The sequence below is a fragment of the Sander lucioperca genome, chromosome 13, assembly GCF_008315115.2.
Source record: "Sander lucioperca isolate FBNREF2018 chromosome 13, SLUC_FBN_1.2, whole genome shotgun sequence".
NCBI lineage: Eukaryota > Metazoa > Chordata > Actinopteri > Perciformes > Percidae > Sander > Sander lucioperca.
In genome coordinates, this window is record NC_050185.1 from 27,853,359 (window position 1) to 27,867,388 (window position 14,030).

The 14,030-nt window shown below is 42.1% G+C and overlaps 1 long non-coding RNA gene across 1 annotated transcript; it reads right to left on the reverse strand.

The window, feature by feature from the left end:
- Window positions 1-2,679: 2,679 nt before the first annotated feature.
- LOC118496547 lies at window positions 2,680-14,030 on the reverse strand. The gene is made up of 3 exons (XR_004899123.1): window positions 13,746-14,030; window positions 12,854-12,859; window positions 2,680-2,693 (listed from the first exon to the last, which is right to left on the reverse strand). It is a non-coding gene; the product is annotated as an uncharacterized LOC118496547 (long non-coding RNA).

Below are 14,030 nucleotides of genomic sequence, written 5' to 3' on the forward strand. Positions count from 1 at the left end.
TTGTTTTGCAGCTCAGCTCAGAGCTGAAATGTCTCTTTATTGCCTGGAAAAAATAATAAGCACTGGGTCTCACAGCTCTGCACTCTGCACAAACCTCCATCAGCGAGACTCCTGCTCCGTCTCTGCCTCAACTTCCCGCTGTGATGCTCTGAATCATAAAGGAATCTGTCATAGAGTTTTGCAGCCGGCTGTGGAAGAATAACCCATTCAGAGAAAGTTTGCTGAGCGTGCTGTTCTCTCTTTGTGAAATCGCCGGCTTCGCATCGATCCGGTCACACCATGGAGTATCCCAGCGACAGCACAACTACATGCCACTGGTGGACTCTGTGCAGCCGGGGGTCTCTGTCATTATGTAGCTTTATTCCTTTTTTTCTGTTATTGTTGGTGCAACTCCAGTCCTCTTGCCTCTACACATGGAGCGTGTCCATGTGTGAAGATAGTTGCAATATTTTTAATATTTTTTCTCTGCTATCCTTCTCCCTTTTAGCCTTCCATTTTGTGGCTCCACTACTCCACCGTTTTTTATCCATGTTTGTCGTTTGTTTTGTCGATGTCCTCTACTCTCTTCCTTTCACACAATCCACTACTGCCGTTCTTGCCGCTATCAACAGTCTCCGCGGTAACCTGACTCATTGTCATCATCACACACAGCCGGCAGCCAACAAACTGATCATACGTTTTTTGATCCCCAGCCAACACGACTAGTAGAATCTTAAAGTTACCAGCCAATCAGATTTTCCCATAGCCAAATTTAGATTTTCCTAACTAACTTTAGCCCTTGTGGTTTGTTTCACGCCATTCCGTTTGTCTTCTCCGTTTTACCGTAGCTCAAAATCTATACCAAACGTTATGCACGTAGCCGACGGTTGTACAAAACGTTACAGCATAAGTGTTTATGGGAAATGTAGGAGTAGTGCTACAAGCAGTGTTGCCAGATGAAGATTTATTAAATTTTCCAAGCCAAAAACACACAAAGACAAATTTCTTGGCAGAAAACAGACCAATCTGGAAACATTTCTGCAGCATACACGAATTACAGTGCCTTAGTTTTTGTTGCTACATGTACAAATGGTTCATGAGAACAGCCTGATCTACTTTACAGTTTAGCAAGTTAGCTTGCTAACTCGTTGGGACTAGGTAAACTCTAGGTGTCAGCTGAAAAAGTTGCATTACGAATCGTAGACTCAGTGCCATTAATGTTTCTGTGTGATGATGATGGAGAATGTAACAGGCCTCTGCTGCTCTTGCGGCTCATTCTTTGACATGTGTTCTATAAATGATTGCTGCTAATTTCAACAATGTCTCCTCTTCTCCATGCTTTTGGACAGATGGACTCACAGATTTATACACTCAGAGCCAGAATCTGTGTGGGTGTGTGTGTGTGTGTGTGTGTGTGTGTGTGTGTATGTTTCTGAGACAGTGAAAAATACTCAGTAAAACAGACGACAAACTGGGATTGAAGCAGTTATTGTTAGATGACAATCTTCCTGTCAGCTCGGTCCACGTTCACACTCAACAAATCCAAAAATAAAACTGTTCATTGGCTGTCTGTCCGTCTGCTTGCTTCCTTGCACCTCATAGTACTCTCCAGATTTCACCACAGATTTTCACCATGGTTCAGAAACAGAGAGAGGCAGGAGTCACCCAATGGTGCATCTAATTCAATTAATAGTTTCAAATCGAGAGCAGCAGCAGCTGGTTCTGAAGTATACGCACTGGTCCTGGACTTGCGTGTGAGCCTTGGATTGAACACATACCATGTTTGAATACTAGTAGGATACACCAAAGGTCAATCAATAACTGACTGTGTCTTCATAAGACTCATGTCTCTGGTTCCTCAACACTAACATGAAGATGATTACCATGATCCATACCTTGATGCCATGTCGTGGCCAAAAGACATAACAGTTGACTAATTTTTCACCCTCTCACAGCTAGGGAACAGAACAAAACCACCAATACTTTTTGAGTACCGCCCAAAATGTGTAGATATGTGGAAGAGGATTAGGGCCATATCTGAAAAATGTATTTGAGTTCTGAGTTTAAAGTGAGAATTCTCACTAACCCTAACCCTAGTTAGTTAGCTAGTTAATAGGATATCGTCTTGATGATAGTGGTCTTTATAGTTAAGTTTAGCTGACAAAAAATGACTGTCATGGCAGTTAAGTTTAGGTAACAAAACGACTAGTTAATATTAGAAAAAAGATTGTGGTTTGGGTTAAAACACCGGTCCCCTTAATTAGTACTCCTGGGACAAAAACAACAGTTTCCTGGGTGAAAGTCTTGTGTTTTCCCCTTAACTTCTTTTGGGACACAGACTTCGCTCCCCTGCAGCGACAGTCAAAGTGTTGCACACAGTAATAAATAAGTGGAATACATACGAATTACTACTTTTCACAGCTATATGTACAAATGGTTCGTACAAACAGCCTGACCCTTTAAGCCACATGTGTCAAACTTAAGGCCCGCGGGCCAAATCCGGCTCCTCGCAAATTCTGATCTGGCCCGCATATCAGTTTAGGTTCACAATCAATTTTGGCCCACCTAGTTGTGCGCCAAACCAAAAACATGGGAAACTGTTTTTCAACTTGCAATAACGTGACACTCAAAGCAGAATTTGGCAAATTTGCCGACTTTGAGACTCAGAAATTCCCACAGAACCAGAGAGTTTGCATATTCCGGCTGTGAAAGAGCTTGTTGTGAGTCAGCTGTGTGGTAGCCTACTTAGAAAATGTAATCATTGTTTTGCTTGATTTGCTAAATTCTAGGATGGCTTTGGAACTTTTTTGCTCACTTTTTCAGGCTATGTGGACCAAACTGTAAGTGAGAAGACTATATGAGACATGCAATAATTAAGTCAAAGATATTTTACTTTTTCGATTAAATAAAAGCAGGTCAATAAACTATACATGTCTGGCCCTTGATGTGATTCTCTTTTTCCAGTGTGGCCCTTAGCAAAATTGAGTTTGACACCCCTGCTTTAAGCCCTTTAGTTTTCATTCGACACAGATATTGGGCATTAGCTGATTTAAAGGTAAGAAAATGTAAAATAAAATAAATCCAACTATATAACTGTGGAAATTACAATACAAACAGCCTGTTTTGGGTAAGGTATTATTAGGTTCAGGCTGACAATCAAAGCAAGAAAACCCTGAATCCAAACACAGTGGGGAATTTATATTTCCCCGCAAATCTACGTGGAGGAGCTACAGTGAGGGAAGGGACTGCTGGAGAAATCAACAAGTGATTACCTCTGCCTGCTCTGATGCTACCTTAATTAGGAATCTGATATTATATAAATGGATCAAATGAGTTTCGTATGCTCTGTTGAACTGGTCAGGTGGGATTTATGGTTAACAAATGTCGTAGCCCTATTCAGATTCATGCTGAAAGGGAGGCTGAATGAGGAGGACTCGTGCGGAGAGATGAGAGGGGTGGAAGGCCGAGGGCTTCGTACATCTCATTTGGGCTCTGCTACTTGATTAATGAGGCCCTTCTTTTCAGATTGGGTAATCACCAGGAATTCTGATGAGACAATCAGATTTCCACTGTAACATTATTCCCGCAGCACAATGAATGAACGCACTTTTCATTGGGGCCTATTGTTTTAATGATGGATTGCGTGCTGCATTTTGAGAAAATTGAATACATTAGAGATCAAGTTTTAACAAGATCATGGAAGTTTTGCAAGCGCAGCTCTACTACAAATATAATGAAGTTGAAGACTTAAAGTTACTTTCCCTGTTATGTTTCTTGATGTTACTAAAAGGTAAGTGATTTTTAGATGGCACAGAATAACGTGAACGTGTAATGTGAAAGGGTCACTTGTTAATGCCGAACCCACTAAAAATAAATAACTTTAAGCTTTTATACATTACTGTAGTTTCTGATATACACCTCCAGAAAATACCAGTACTTTACATATCAGGTCACCTCTGGCCTTATCCATTTCACACGTACAATAAAACCGACAGCAGGACAGTCCCCTTTTGTCGACTAAATTGCAATGCTGCATTATGTTACCGGTCATCAGTGATGGCTACCGTAATTTCGCAGGATATCATACGAATTGTTATGTTTTCATACGATATCATACCAGAGATGGGGACTCGAGTTTGAGACTCAGACTCGAGTCGCATTTAAGGCGCACACACAGTGACTTGAGACTTTTCCTATATATATATATAACCTCTAATCTACCTACGTAACACATAACATATCTGCTGCGGGCGGTCACACGTGAGAGAGGACAACAAACTTGACTTGGACTCAAGCTCAGAGACTTGTGAACATCTCTGTATCATACAAACCGATTCCTTCGCCATCCTAGGAAACGGAAATCTGCATACTGCTCTGTTCATTTGAATGGGAATGTCCGTTCTGCTCTGATTCTATTTCAATGGTCTTAGCATTATTGTTCCGGGGAATGAGTGGAACCCACTATCTTGACATTTTTCTTTCAGCTTAGATGTGTTTCATTCACATTCTCAAATCTGGGGTTCCAAAACTTCAGGATGTACTGAGGTTTCTGCAAGACTGGAGCGGGCACACGGCATTGTTATCATGTTCAAAGTTGCTCACGTATTTGCCCACACGTACTGCGTGTCCCCTCATCCATTACTGTCACATAAAACAAAAACCACCAGGAAACGGCTTTATTAGACATTCTGCATGGTGAGGCGTCAGCTTTGTGCCATTTTAGTAAACCCCAGCAGCTTTAAAAGGGAGTGACTGAGGAAGTTAATCAGCAGACGAGCTTCTGACAATTTGATTAATTAAATGTCGATTCCAGTTGCTTTATGACTGATAAGTGTAGTTTTGCAGCCACTGCTGAATACAACCTTTGATGCAAGTTTTAGAATTTCAAACTTGTTTGACGTGCATTTAGTACATCAGAATTTGGTTGGGTACTGCGTGTATGTGTGTGTGTGTGTGTGTGTGTGTGTGTGTGTGTGTGTGTATATGTGTGTTGATAGATTCTCGCCCAATTAAATTACTCTATCCATTAATCTGTTTTTCAATAAACCAAAGTTAATTGATCAAAGTTTAATGAAAGTTCCCTGTGCACCTGGGAAAAACGGCTATAAATGGCTCCTAGTACCAAATAGATGTGGAGAGTGGGAGTAGTTTCAATTCCTGATGCACTCAATCAGGGCTTGTGAAATGAGGCAGGCTGATGGAGCGGGTGAAATACATACGCTGCCTCTCGCACTAGAAAGGAAAACCGATCTCATCATGCTCACAATAATTTCACCTCACAGGAAAATATCTCTGTTGTTTATAGGAGATGTAAGAAATAGACTGTTGGTGATGGAGTCAACAAGGATTTTTTTATTTTTTTTTATTGAATTAAGCAAAAACTGAAATTGTCATTGCAATGTTGTATTAATATGATGAAGACCCAATGCTCTAGTACTGTTGCTGTTTGGTGTAATTTCCTAGAGCCTAGAAATTATGTCTATGCTATACTTTGCAATTCGTTTTAGGGTTAAATGTAATGGCAACAAAACATTTTAAGGAATGATTCATAATATGCTGTAATTACACAACAATTGCGGTTTAAAGGCACGAAATCCTGACCAAAACCTTCGACACCTAAATTACCCTCTCCTTCAACAAAAATACTAAAGCCTAATCATGCTTTTGACAGACTAACAAACGTAGCTGTAATTGATTGTTATGAAGAAAATCATAATTTTTCATGCCATACAAACAGTTTTGATTTTGTAGGGTTTCAATCAAACTTGGGTTGATGAGTCATTATTATTGAGGCCATGAAAGTGTGAAAGTGTATACCGTGACCTTACTTTAGGACTTTCGCGGCTGTCCAGCTCTGACAGAGTCAAGGCGGCGGCCATCTGTGATGATGTGTAGGCGGAGAGCTGAGTTGATGTAATGAGCCAGATAAGCAGTGACAAGAAGAGAAGCCATGTGGAAGAATCGTGCATCCATCTCTGTCTGCAACAGGTCACTGGGTCATGTTCACGGACCAAACATTGAAATCTCATGCGTTAAGAATTTCTGAAACAACAAGCCCGGGTTGAGTCTATGATTGCATCCGATATCACTTACTCTGCCGTACATACAAAAAATAAAAGTAGAGGTGATAAATAAATAAGGTGACTAAATAGGGGTCAGCCCTATGTTTCCGCAGCCCAATGGTCCCACATCCCTATGTCCCCACATTTCTAAGATTTTTTTTTCACTGAAAATTAGGCCCTATGTTCCCACAGCCCTATGTTCCCACATCCCTATGTCCTCACATTTCTAAGATTTTTCTTAAAATTAAGCCCTAGGTTAGGGTTAGGGTTACATTCCATCTGTAGTCCATTGCTACTGGATAATAGGTTGGGTGTAATTGGCTACCAAATTGGGAGAAAGGGGGATAAAATCTGATACTAATTTATGAAAAAGGAAACATACATGGGAACATAGGACTGTGGGACCATAGGCATGCACCCACTAAATATAAGAGTGCCAAATTTCTGTGTAAGGTGGCAGGTTGGGGTTGAGGTGTGGATGGGTAAAAGAAACAGGACTTTTAAACAGGAGACGAGGGTTTGACTCCGTTTGACAATGAAAGTAAACGGCAAGTTCTTTTTAACTTAACGAATGTCATGTTCTCCGTCACGTGCGTAACCTTCAGGAAGTGAAGTCTGATTTTAACCCAAACCATCATCTTTTTATAATTAATTAAGTACTTTAGGTGCCTAAACTTTACCAAATTGCGACCATTTCACATTCTAAAGTGTTTAAAATCGCGGTTGTATTTAGGCCACCGCTAGGGGCTAAATTTTATGAAATGCTCCTTTGGGTTGTATTAGAGGGTAGGAACAAAAAGCACATATCGTCGTATGGTTTGAAAGACTTTCCGTATGAAACGTACAGTATGTCAATGTAGCCTGACATCATCATACTCAGATTCTAGTCAGAATATAAATCTGATACTGCTCCATTGGGTTTATCGGGCATGTTTCAACCGAACCAGGAAAGAAAATGCTTCTGCACTCAATTGGATAGACCTACAACCAATCCTGTAGGAAGGACAGCAAAAACATCTTTCTGATCGACAAATGCCTTGATCGCGGTTCTCTGTTCCTCTTTTAAAATGAATGCGCTGTCAATATCTGCTATAACAGACGCGATGGCATCTACACATCTCAATTCTCCAGCGGCAGCCATCTTTGTTGTAAACACATTCAACCCAAGCGCTCTTTGGTGATGTGGTTGATTACGTTGCTGTTGATCATCTGTCCATCATCGTATAAAGCCCGCCCTGACAATTTCATTGGTCCAAACGGCTCTGGTTCGAGCATAGTTGCTCCACAACGGATCAAGTCCAGACCGAACTTCCCGACCTCAAATGTTGTGGGCGGGGCTAAGTTCAGCTGGCATCCAGGCTAATGTCACTGAGGATAATGATAAAAACCTGTATGTAGGGGCGGCTGGGTAGCTCACCTGGTAGAGCACACACCCATACATAGAGGTTTACTCCTTGACGCAGCGGTGGCAGGTATGAACTCCGACCTGCGGCCCTTTGCTGCATGTCTCCCCTTTCATGTCTTCAGCTGTCCTGTACAAAATATAGGCCCCAAATCCCCCAAAACATATCTTAATATAGTTTAACTGGAGCATGATGACGTGAGGCTGCATAATTATCCCTGAAGGCACATTCTGCTGCGGAGTCTTCAGGCTTTATAATCTACTGCTGCAAGTCTTTCTTCTGTCATGTAAGAAGAAGAAAAAAGTAGTTCTTCTAGTTTCTTCTTTACCCTCTTCTTTGCTCAAGAAAGCAAAACAACAACCTTTTGATCTCAAACGAATTTTAGTTTGAGTGCTTTTGTTCTTTCATCACACCATTTCCCTGGTGTGGCTGTTACTCTATGAGAACTTACAGGATTCCGACAGACAGAGGATCAATGGACTTTGCTGCAGGTGTGATTAAATAGTTATTTGGTTCGCCCTTTGAATCCTTTGCAATTGCTGCATATCTAAGCTACAAACAGAGCCGCCTTCCAAGCTACAGGAAGTTAGTGTTTGATACTCAGCATTTGGTTTTGGGTAGTCTCGCATCTCGCATGGTAGCCTTGCATTGTCAAACCTATCTTCACAGCACTGTGGAGTAGGGTCTGGCTACACAACAGATGCATTCTGGGATAGGAGAAAAAAAACGCTCTGGGTTGTTTGCATTTCTTTAAACCAATCACAATCATCTTGGACGGCGCTAGGCTCCGGATGCAGCGACGGTGGCTCTGCTAAATAGTATTGGTAAGGACCTTGTTTTGGTGGAACATTTGCACCCCACAAAAGAAAAAACGCCACATACAATATTAAATGAAGTTAACTGTTGACACAATACAGTAACGTCCATCCATCCATCCATCTTCGTCCGCTTATCTGGTGTCGGGTCGTGGGGGGAGCAGCTCCAGCAGGGGACCCCAAACTTCCCTTTCCCGAGCCACATTAACCAGATCCGACTGGGGGATCCCGAGGCGGTCCCAGGCCAGGTTGGAGATATAATCCCTCCACCTAGTCCTGGGTCTTCCCCGAGGCCTCCTCCCAGCTGGACGTGCCTGGAACACCTCCCTAGGGAGGCACCCAGGGGGCATCCTTACCAGATGCCCGAACCACCTCAACTGGCTCCTTTCGACGCGAAGGAGCAGCGGCTCTACTCCGAGCTCCTCACGGATGACTGAGCTTCTCACCCTATCTCTAAGGGAGACGCCAGCCACTCTCCTGAGGAAACCCATTTCGGCCGCTTGTACCCTGGATCTCGTTCTTTCGGTCCTGACCCATCCTTCATGACCATAGGTGAGGGTAGGAACGAAAACTGACCAGTAGATTGAGAGCTTTGCCTTCTGGCTCAGCTCTCTTTTCGTCACAACGGTGCGATAAATTGAATGTAATACCGCACCCGCTGCGCCAATTCTCTGACCAATCTCCCGCTCCATTGTCCCCTCACTCGCGAACAAGACCCCAAGGTATTTGAACTCCTTCACTTGGGGTCAATACAGTAACGTGATCTATTTAAATTAGCTGATACATGGTTAAACCTCATTGGCTTTACCAGTGTATCTCAATGTGTACTTGGTCCACAGCAACCTCACCAATCAGTCCCAAAACGTCCTAGTTAGAGAGGAAATGCCGTAAACATATTCTTTGTCAATCTTTACAATCATTCCCCGAAAGAACCAAGCAGACCTGCCTTGTTGCATCATTGAAATGTTCTTGCTAGCTCAAAGTTTGTGAACGGCAACACACAAAGAGTGGAAGGTGAGGGACATCCAGCGCATAAGAGGAGTGAGAAGTGGCAGTCATGTTCAATTCCTCCACGTTTGCCTCTGTGCCCCCTCTGATGTAAAGATGGAGATGGACGCAGATGGTCTTGCTTGTCCAGGTAGTCTGGATCGTAGCCACCTTCATCTCTGATGTTTACATTTGAAAACCTCTATTGGCCAGGCTAGCAGAGTCAGCAGGGGACTGGTTAGTTGATTTCCTGATCCTGATGAGCGACCCGTAGCCACATGCCATCACTGTCCAACATCAACCACATACAGCACAACTAATATTTGTAAGAAAGACAATTCAACATACATTTTGTGGAGCTGACGGAAAGGCAAGTGGGGAGGTCTGCACCTTCTAGAACTATTTACATCTGTAAGTTCAACGTCAATATTGTTTTCTGTGAAAATAAAGTTTTTGATCCATTTGAACAATTGTATAAAGGGCTGTTTGACAGGATTTCTCAGCCAACAAATGTTTGACTCTGAAATTGATGTAGGGTTGCCCTCTTGTCATTCTGCAAGTATAAATCATTCACTTTTATTTCAAGAGGTCTTTGAGGGTGAACTGTTTGTCGCACAGTGCTTCAAAATAGGACCAAAACCATCTTCAATGTGTGATATTTTCTTTCATAATGTTGACCTGCGTGATACGGAGCATCATGTCTTTCTCAGCCCTAATCTCATATTCCTGGATGCAGATTCGCTGGAATGTGAAGCAGCAATATAACTCAAGCTGGAAAACAAGAATCCTTTCCTCATTTATTATTTATTCACTCTCTGCTCGCTCGCAGCTTCTTTTCAAGTTTAGCAAAACTGGCAGGCTGTGCTTACGTTCAGCTCCAGTGTATTATTTATGCAAGATAATTGTCAGTGTGTATGAGTGTGTGTGTGTGTGTGTGTGTGTGTGTGTGTGTATAAATATATATATATATATATATATATATATATATATATATATATATATACCACTCAACCACAAACATAACTTTCAACAGAGTCTTCGGCCATTTTTTACACCTATAGTTTGTCTGCTCTGGTCCCAATCAGTTGATGAGTTTGTAAACTTGGAGCGTTTCCCCCTTGGTTTGGTTTCCTTTCACACAGAGAAAAATCCAAGTGAACCAAAGTGAAGAACGTTCACTCCCATTTAGCTCCAACTTGCAGTGTACACCTGGTAGCTTGGTCGGATCATGTTCTCACCACAAATGTAATGTACCGAAGCGTAGCAAAGTTTGTTGTACCCGGACCGAGATCTTGAGTAGGTGGTCTCGGTTCAGTAAGTCTCTATATCCTTGATGTTCCACTTCCGGGATTTCACTCTTATAGGCAGTATATCCGTTGCCTTGGGCTTCCTTTCTGTTGGCATTTTTAAACTCCGGTGGGTTTATGAGGACTATGGTTAACTGCTCCTCAGATCTCTGCAGGGTAAATCCAGACAGCTAGCTAGACTATCTGTCCAATCTGAGTTTTTTGTTACATGACTAAAACAACTTTTGAACGTACACATGTTCCACCAAAACAAGTTCCTTCCTGAGGTTGTTTTGCAGAGGCACTGTTGCGCCGTCCGGCGCTTAGCACCGCCCAAGACGATTGTAATTGGTTTAAAAAAATGCCAATAAACCAGAGCACGTTTTTCTCCCTTCCCGGAGTGCTGTGTGGAGTAGCCAGACCTTCCTCTTCTTCCGCGCTGCGGTGGAGAAGGGTCTGGCAAAGCGAGACTATGGTTTGGTTGTTTTGGTCCGCACCCGAATGTGATTGCTGTGTTCACACCTGCCCAAACGAACCGCACCAAAAGGGTTAATGCTCTAGGATTCGATTCAACCGAACTAAACAAGGCAGGTGTGAAAACGCCTGTAGTCTAAGAATAGAGTGTTTTGCTGGGGTATATAGAAAGTCAAACTGTATAAATATATAGAAATACTCCACTACAAGTAAAAGTCCTGCGTTCAAAATGTGCAGAAGTATTCTAAGTAAATTGTACATATAGGCTATTTACTGTGTAATACTAGTTCCAATAAAACAAAGATTTATTATTATTTAAGACAATATTAGATTGTTAATACGGATGCATCAAATAAGTCAGTAGCATTAAATGTACTGTTGCTGTACTCACCACCACTGATTCTCTGCTCCATTCTGTAGTACTACTACTACTACTACATTGTTCTATACTACTATGATGATTTAATCTGTGTTCAAGCACTAAAAGCCATCTGACATTTCAGCCATGTGTTGTTTTCTGCAGGTGGAGTAGTTATTACCCAGAGGCAAACATGGAAGGCGTTTTATCTTGATGAGGTTTGTCAGCAGCACATCCCCCGAGGTCGACTCTGACACAACTCAAGGCCACTGTCTGCTGTCTGGCAGTGCAGTCCAAATGAAGGCCACTCTAATACAGTCCTGACTGGAGTGACTTACACTCAGTTCAACATTGAAATCCATCAGCCATTACACAGAAATCAAATTTACCTCAGTAATCCCAGGATTTGATGTTAATAATCTAGTTGAAAAATACAGTCATCCATCCGTGTGCCTTGTTATAGTTATAGTTGTCCACTGTCAAGCGGTATTTATTTGGGAGCAGCTGTGCAATGTATTATGGTAGCGTGGCGGGGTCTTTGGAGAAGTGGGCCGTTTTTACCTGTATACTTTATCTGTATGTTTTTCTTTTTTAATGCACTGTAAAGAAAGGCACCCTAAAGTAAAATGCATTATTATTACTAATAAACTTCTCAATCAAAGCTTGTACAAGGAATAAATATAGCCCCATTTCTATCCATAACTAAGATTTCTACCGATGTTTTTCTAAACGTTAATACAATAGTTTAATTTCTCTTACTTTAGAGCAAGACAGTGTTTCAGTGTTTGATTTTTTTTGAGACTGAGTTAGGAATGACACTTTTACAAAAGAGAGACATAAAGCAACAGAGTCAGAGCTTTTACATTTGAATTATTAGGTCTGAGCCAACACTCAGATTGAATGTGTAGACATGACTGGCTTCAGGCAGAGAAATAATCCTCTGAATATTCCCCCGTTAGATTTTATTATGACTCATGTCATCACTGTTCTGCATGAGCAACTTGCTTGTTTCTGTTGAAAAGGCTGGCCTTCTATTACAACTACTTTAAGGCACAGTGTTGTGAAATTCCCCTGTGCTCTGTGAAAAGCTTATTGATGAGGAAGTGATGAAAAATGCTTTATTTAGTCGCCGTAGTTCACACGTCATCGACACAATGAAAAGATATTGAATGGCAACATGTAACATGAGGAAAAGAAGTTCTGGGACTACAAGAGCGATACGAAGAAGCACATCACAGCCTAACCCACTGGTACCAACTCATTTACAAGTCCGTGCTAGGCAAAGCCCCGCTGTACCTACGCTCACTGGTCACTATAGCTTTACCCACCCGCAGCCTTCACTCAAGCAGTTACATCTCCTTGGTCACTCCAAAAGCCTACACCTCCTTTGGCCGCCACTCCTTCCAGTTCTCAGCTGCAAATGAATGGAATGAACTACAAAAAACCCTGAAACTCAAAACCCTTATCCCACTAACTGCCTTCAAAGCACGTCTGTCTGTGCTCATGTCCGATCACTGTACGTGCTAACTGTTCCCCGTCTTTTACATACTGTTTTTGCACACCCTTGCTCCATTATCTCTGTCATGCCCCATTGCATAGTTGCACAGATGCACATCTACACCTGCATTGCTATCATATTTGTTTACGCTAATTTGCACTATTCACCTGCCCTAGTATGCTCAACTGTTATTTCTTCCCACCTTTGTTGCCACACAATTTTTCTACTTCGCTATCTAGTCCACAATCTGCACTAACTGTATATTGACTAGGGGTGGAACGGTACACAGAAGTCACGGTTCGGTTCATACCTCGGTTCAGACATCACGGTTCGGTACAATGGAGGGAAAGCAATACAAAAAGGCAGAAGGCAATTTTTTTTTATTGTGCATGTCTCAGGCTGTACCACCTAGTGTCATACAGTCTCTCCCCTGAGCTAGCTGCAACAGCCTGAAGTGTGTAAAGTAAGCTGTAAACAGTAAACAATAAATCCACATCATATCCAGACAATACAGCATCTCTTATTTATGAAAGTGCAAATTACATAGAATAATAGCAAAATAAAATTCTACTTAGGCGAGACCTTCCCCCACAAAAGATAATAGAAAGTATTCTTGCTATTACGTGCGACAGGCATACCTTTCTAGTTTCCACTCTGCCACGACCTCCTGTAGCTTCTCAGCTAGGTGAGTGCTTGTGTGCTGCTCATACAGGGTCTGCGTCTGTAGAACTGACGCTTTAATTTCCCACTCAGTCAATAAAATGAGCAGTCACCGTGAGATAGCTTTCCGTAGTACGCAAAGTCCAGTCGTTATTGAAACGGAGGGTGCAGCTGACAACTCGTGCTCCATCAACGTCTGTGTTTGGTTGTATGTGGAAGGGACTACAGTTAAGCCTCATGTGTGGACGGGATGGCATGTTGTAACGAGGTTCGAGTACATACAGCAAATACTTGAAGCCAGGTTCCTCTACGAGTGAATATGGGCGCATTGAAGATGACATGTAAATTCCGATTGCTTCAGTGACTTTTTTGGCCCTATTTGTATTTGTATCTAAAGGCTGGTTAAGCATTGTAGGGAGGAGAAGTTGGACAGTTTTTTTTGTCTTGTTCCAGTGATTGGCACATCTGGGTGATGCCGTCGGATATGCGTTAGCATGTTAGATGTATT